Source organism: Euleptes europaea, chromosome 10 (assembly GCF_029931775.1).
Source record: "Euleptes europaea isolate rEulEur1 chromosome 10, rEulEur1.hap1, whole genome shotgun sequence".
In the NCBI taxonomy this organism is placed as follows: domain Eukaryota; kingdom Metazoa; phylum Chordata; class Lepidosauria; order Squamata; family Sphaerodactylidae; genus Euleptes; species Euleptes europaea.
This window is the reverse complement of record NC_079321.1, coordinates 6,187,970-6,194,819: the sequence shown is the minus strand read 5'-3', so window position 1 is coordinate 6,194,819 and position 6,850 is coordinate 6,187,970. Positions and strand designations below refer to the sequence as shown.

Below are 6,850 nucleotides of genomic sequence, written 5' to 3'. Positions count from 1 at the left end.
GAGCGGATGTGTCTGTTTCTCCCTTTCGGCGGCACGGAACGCCATGGTAGCCAGCCGCAGACTGTCGAGTGCGTGTGTGTGTGTGTGTTATGTGTGTACGTGTGTTTGCAAACAGACACTCTCTTTTTTTTTAGTGGTGAAACAGTGAGGCTTCGTATTTATGCACGCGTGTGAAACGCACGCACAAATGAAAGTGATCTGCGCAAGGCCGCTTCCTTTACTCCGCAAGGTGGGTTTTTGAAAGCCGGAAGGTACAAATAAGGCCCTCTTGTTCTGTCTGGCTTGTGAAGTGTCTCGGGCTAATTGAGTCGAGTCCCGATTATTGCACAAAGCCCAGGACGCTGTATTCGGAAGGAGGGCTTCTCTTTGGGTTTTTCTTGACTTTTAGAATGCAAATTCAGGGACGCTCATCTTCGTCCCCATTGCTAATGTATTAGTTGCACATGGAGAAATAAAAAGGTATGGGGAGACCTCCATGTGACGTGCAGCTCCGTGGTTTTCTTTGGAGATTTCCTTTTGCTAACATAGTGTCATCTCTGAGGCTGCAGTTTTGCAGTAGAAGATCAGGGTGGAGTGTCAGGCTTTTAAAATCTTTTACTTGTCTGCCACATATTGGTGAAAATCATTCCCATCCCTTCTCTGGGGGGAAAAAGTTCCAGTCCTTTTGTCTCTTGTATTCCAGTGATAGTAGAAAGAATTGGGGAGTGATTTTTGCAGGGGTGAAAGTGGCATAAGGGGGAAAAGTTATATGAGGTGCTGTGGACAATGCTGCTGCAGTCGTCTTGTTTGTGGCTTCCTAGAGGCACCTGGTTGGCCACTGTGTGAACAGATGGACTTGATGGGCCTTGGTCTGATCCAGCAGGGCTTTTCTTATGTTCTTATACCTGTTCTCTACAGTATCTGTAGTGACTTGACGGCACTTAACACCCACACAGTATCTGAGGAGCATGCCTATTACATTAGGTGCTGTGGAACATAGGCAGGATAATGCTGCTGCAACCGTCTTGCTTGTGGGCTTCCTTGAGGCACCTGGTTGGCCACTGTGCGAACAGACTGCTGGACTTGATGGACCTTGGTCTCATCCAGCAAGGCTTTTCTTATGTTCTTATGTAAGAGTTAAGAGGTACCCCCCAACGTCACTTCAGACTGCAGGATCAGTAGCTGCATTGTATTGCTAAAATCCCCCTACACACACACATGGGGCTCTTGGAGATGAACATATGAAGCTGCCTTATACTTAATAAGATGGTCCATCAAGGTCAGTATTGCTTACTCTGACCGGCAGCAGTTCTCCAGGGTCTCAGGCAGGGGTCTTTCCCATCACCTACTTGCCTAGTTCCTTTAACTGGAGATGCCGGGGATTGAACCTGGGACCTTCTGCATGCCAAGCAGATGCTCTACCACTGAGCCACAACCCCTCCCCTATAGATATAGAATGTAACAGAACTAATGTATGCGAGAGATGTTGGTGCCAAACCTATTATTCCTAATTATCTAAAATTACTACTTTTGTTTAAGTTTTGTCCTCTTCTTCCTCCCCCTCCCAGCCCATCACCCTCAGCCCAAGCCGTACCAAACCTTGGCATGCACTGAATATTGGGCATTTTAAAAGAATGTTAGGGGTGTGAGTAGAAGAAATGGCCACAATCTCAACATTCCTCCTATTACTGACCAAAACATGTCATTAAGTAGCATTGATGGTGTTGCAATTTCTTCTAAGATGCTAAAGTCCTTTGGCCGTCTCTTGGTTATTCATAAAAATATGAATGTCGTACATATATATATATATAAAACATTTGTAGTGTCTGTAGGCATCTTGGCTACCAGAGCGCTTAGGCTTTCGTTACTGACCTGGTTTTAACCAAGAGCCGCTTAAACTTTCCTTTGAAAAATTCCTTGCTCTTGTTTATTCGTAGGATAGAGCTAGCAGCACCCCTTAAAATCAAAGCCCCAAGTTCTCAGTGTTACACGTTGAGTTTGCATTTGGAAGAGGAAGCACAGGATACTTGTAATTATTATTTTTTGGTCATGCCTATTTTATTTGCATGTTTATTAGCCGAGTAGAGGAGAGGAAGAGTTGGTTTTTATTCCCCACTTTTCTCTACTGAAAGGAGTCTCAAAGCGGCTTACAATCTCCTCTTAAAACAGGCACCTTGTGAGGTAGGTGGGGCTGAGAGAGTTCAGAGAGAACTGTGACTGGCCCAAGGTCACCCAGTGGGCTTTGTGTGGAGGAGTGGCGAATCAAACCCGGTTCTCCAGATCAGAGTCCGCCGCTCTTAACCTCTACTTCACGCTGGCTCTCAAATACGTTGCTTATGAGTAAACAGTGCAGCGGCTCACCCTTTATTGGGTCCCTCAGAAGAACTGCTCCATTCTTAAAGGACTCTTCAGTCCAATTCTCACCGCTCTCAAATTTAGACTTTTTTTTGGCCATCAAGTCATAGTTGACTTATGACAACAACCCCCCTCTGAGGTTTTCAAGGCAAGAGATAACCAGAGGTAGTTTGCCAGTGCCTTCCTCTGCACAACAACCACTTAAGATGATACAGATACACCTGGTTGGTTTATGTAGAAGGCTACCTTGCAAAGATAGGCGGTTCCCCATTTTTCAGGTTTCTGGGAACAGTTTATAGCCTGGTTTGGAATACAATTGGTCAGGTTACTTGTTAAAATAGCACATGTCAGTTTGCAGGAAACCATCTGAGAACAATTATTCGTAAACAGGCTTAATTGATTACCATGTTCTTGAGCAAGAAATGTGCTCGTCCCTTATTGACCATCTTTCGGTTCAAAAGGAAAGCATCTGTCCTAACCATTCTTATTAATCCTATCAGGATTAATTTCTCAATTCACTAGCTTTCCCGGAAATGTTCAAATTTCTCAGCCAGTAATTTTGCTACCGCTTTTAACCTGGGTTGTACTTCCCCCCCCAAGAACAGCTCAAAACCGATCTGTCTTCTGCAGACAGTAAGACTGTTTTCTGTCTGATACAATTGCCAACTCTCTGTAAGCCTTTTAGGAAGCCAGATTTGAATCTTTTGCGATCAGTCAGACTCTGGGCAGCCAAGTCAATTTAGGTCGGCCTTTAATGTCAGGGGTTTGAATACATCAGAGCACAAATGTAGCGGAGGCCAAGGAATAATTTTTCTGCTGCCTTTCCCTCCCTTCTAACAACCCACTGAGCTGCTCCGGAGTCTCAAGGGACTTCAGAATGGTGTTAGGTCGCACAGAGCCAGCACAAGGGTTTTTGGCACCCTAGGCAAACTACTTTGCTGCTCCCCCTGCCCCACAAGGAAGCTGCTGCAGGCCCCCTGCCCCACATGCTGTGGGGTAGCTACCCTCACTAGGAATGGTACTAAGTCCATAGTAAGTCACAGGTGTTGAACACATGAAACTGCCTTGTACTGAATCAAACCCTTGGTCCATCATGTCAGTATTGACTACTCAGACTGGCAGTGGCTCTCCAGGGTCTCAGGCAGAGGTCTTTCATATCACCTACTTGCCTAATCCCTTTAACTGGAGATGCCGGGGATTGAACCTGGGACCTTCTGCATGCCAAGCAGATGCTCTACTACTGAGCCACAGCCCCTCTATTCAGTTCAGTCGCACATCTTCCTTTCATGTGTTGTTTTGTTCACTGTGACCCAGAATGTTTGCAAAAATCCTTACTTTTCACCGTAAATGCCCCTAGGAGCTGGTTACGTAAATGGAGCTACAACAGAATTAAGCCTGCTGTTAATGTGGACAAATATCTGGGAAGCGAGGTAAGGCAACTGAAATGCTGCGGAGTTACCGCTAGATCTAGAAAAGCAACTTGGGTCTAGAATCAGAATCATAAGAGTTGGAAGGGGCTATGCAGGCCGTCTAGTTCAACACCCTGCTCAATGCAGGATCAGCCTAAAGCAGAGGCTCCCAAACTCCGCAAAACATCTCCTAGTGCTCTGTGAAGAGATTGGAAAGAAAAATACTACTGTCATTCAGTTTAGTATGTAGGTGCTAGGTGAAAATAAGTGCTCCGTGATGAATTTCTCTCCTGAAAAGTGCTTCATGACTCAAAAAGTTTGGGAAATTCTGGCCTAGAGCATCTGCAACACTCCTAACAGATTCTGTGTCAAGTCGGTGCGTTTTGACCTTTTGTGGGGAGTTGGAATAAAGAACCCTTCTGCCAGATCTCAGGTGGTGAATCCAAGCTAGTGGGGATTTTCAAGCCGTCATTCAGAAGATAAAAGCTTTCTTGCATGGAGTGGAGAGTAGCGTTGCAGGCCTGGGAAGCGTGCAGTGAATTATAGGATTCTGAGGCTGGATTTTGGAGATTTGGCAGGGGGGGGGGAACTATTCACCCCACAAGAACAAGTCCTGCAATCTCCACATCTGATTGTGAGGGTAATTCAGGGAAAGATAATAGCGAGAGGAGAATATTTGCTTTGCCCTCCTCGACTGAAAACTGGGATAAGCGCCAGCAAAATTTCTGAAAGCGAGCCTATCCTTTCCTTGTTTTGGAAAAGGATCCTGCTTTCTCCTCACTAAATACCTCCAAGCATATGCTTTTATAATGGCAGGTTCAGTTTCTTTGGGGGTTTTTTTGCCCTGTGGGTCATCCTGCTAACGTGCAAGAGGTAATGGTACAGGACAAATATTTTGGGCAGATGACAAGCTTCCTACTAGGCAATCCCTGGATCAAGTCCAAGGTTATAGTATCCTCGCTCTTCCCAATACTTGTGCAATGTGTGTCCTTGTATTCCGCCACAGCATCAACGCGGCTGCCTTTTGCACATGGATGGTGCAATGCCCTTTATTCACCTGTAAACATGTTAATGTCTGTTGATTTTTCCCATGCTCTGAATACCAGGCCAAGTGTTCCAACTTCTGCCGGTAGTCTGGTTTGCTAAGTATTGTGGTTTCGGAAACTGTAGTAAACCTACATTGTGCACTTGGACGATTTTCAGGGTTTCAGCTCTGTCATGTGTTTCCATAGGTGACTGTAGTTTCACAGGGTGGCCATGTTGGTCTGAAGTAGGAGAGCTAGATTCAAATCCGGTAGCACCTTAGAGAGCCAGTGTGGTGTAGGGGTTAAGAGCAGTAGTTTGGAGTGGCAGACTAATCTGGAGAACCGGGTTGGTTTCCCCACTCCTCCCCACATGAGCAGTGGACTCTAATCTGGAGAATTGGGTTTGATTCCCCACTCCTCCACAGGAGCGGCAGACACTAATTTGGTGAACCAGGTTGGTTTTCCCACTCCTAAACACGAAGCCAGCTGGGTGACCTTGGACTAGTCACAGCTCTCTTAGAGCTCTCTCAGCCCCACCTACCTCACAGGGTGTCTGTTGTGGGGAGGGGAAGGTGATTGTAAGCCAGTTTGATTCTTCCTTAATTGCTAGCGAAAGTCAGCATATAAAAACCAACTCTTCTTCCCTCTCGTGTGTGTGTTGGAAGAAATAAGGATGCCACTACTCTGTCCTTTCCATCTTGGAAATAGAGAATGGCACAATGGAAGAGAATCCTTGAGCGCTGTGAAGGAAAGAGAAAATATAATAGGAAAGCAGCTGTTGTGTGAACCAGAACTCCGCTGCAGGAGACGCGTTGTTGGAATTGGGCTGCTTTTTTAATCTACAATGTAGGAGACAAAACAAGATTTTGCACTGATTTCTATTTCCAAGCAGTGCAGCATCTAGAGATTCAAGTATTCAGGTAGAGAAAGTCAGCATATAATAGCCAACTTTTCTTCTACTACTACTACAAGATTTTCAGGGTATGAGTTTTCAAGAGTCAAAGCTCCCTTTGTCCCTTTGTGTGTGTGTGTGTGTGTGTTTTAAACAAAGTCCTTACGTCCTGTTCAGTTGCAAACATGTTCATTCTGCTCCCCCTCAGTCGCAGGGAGAAGCAAGCAGCAACTACAGGCCCATGACAACAGAGTTCATCCTGTCGCATTGAGCAAAGTGTACAAATCTGCTCTGACCCTGATATGTGTACCTAGATGAGTGTTTCTAATTTTTTATTTGAGTCCTCTTACCTTTCAATAGGATTGCTGGTATTTGAAATTGTCTGACAAACCTGAGATGTGCAATAATGCTTGCTTTGCAAATCGGTATAAGAGAGATTGTGAAACCATTTATAATGCGCATCTTCTGAAGTGTGGCTACCCGGGGTGACTTAACACACCTTGCAGAGGGTTGGTGCTTTGGTCGGCTGTAGAACAGCTAGATTGGAGTCCGGTAGCACCTTAAGAGACCAACCAGATTTTTGGGGTGCGAGCTTCCGAGAGTCGAAGCTCCCTTCGTTGGTCTCTAAGGTGCTACTGGACTCTAGCTGTTCACAAAACTTGTACGTACACTCTTGAGTGCTGCTGTAGAAGGACTGTATGATAGCTGTCTAAATAGCAAGTGTGTGGGAGAATCATAGAATCCTAGAGTTGGAAGGGGCCGTACAGTCCATCTAGTCCAACCCCCCTGATCAATGCAGGATCAGCCTAGAGCATCCCTGACAAGTGCTTGTCCAGCCTCTGCTTCAAGACTGCCAGAGAGGGGGAGCTCACCACCTCCCCAGGAAGCTGATTCCACTGTCCAACAACTCTTACTGTAAAAAACATTTTCCTAATATCCAGCCGGTACCTTTCCGCCTGCAGTTTAAACCCATTATTGTGAGTCCTGTTCTCTGCTGCCAACATCAAGAGCTCCCTGCCCTCCTCTAAGTGACAGCCCTTCATATACTTCAAGGGAGCAATCATGCCCCCCCCTCAACCTCCTCTTCTCCAGACTAAACATTCCCAATTCCCTCAGCCTTTCCTCGTAGGGCTTGGTCTCCAGGCCCCTGATCATCCTCGTCACTCTCCTCCCCAACCGCTCCCTTCTGT

At 46.0% G+C, this 6,850-nt stretch overlaps 1 protein-coding gene across 1 annotated transcript in view; it reads left to right on the top strand.

Annotated features, from left to right (window-relative positions):
• Positions 1-6,850, top strand: part of AFTPH (aftiphilin) — a 270,899-nt gene that overhangs the window by 234,327 nt on the left and 29,722 nt on the right. The gene's annotated exons all lie outside the window — the stretch shown is intronic.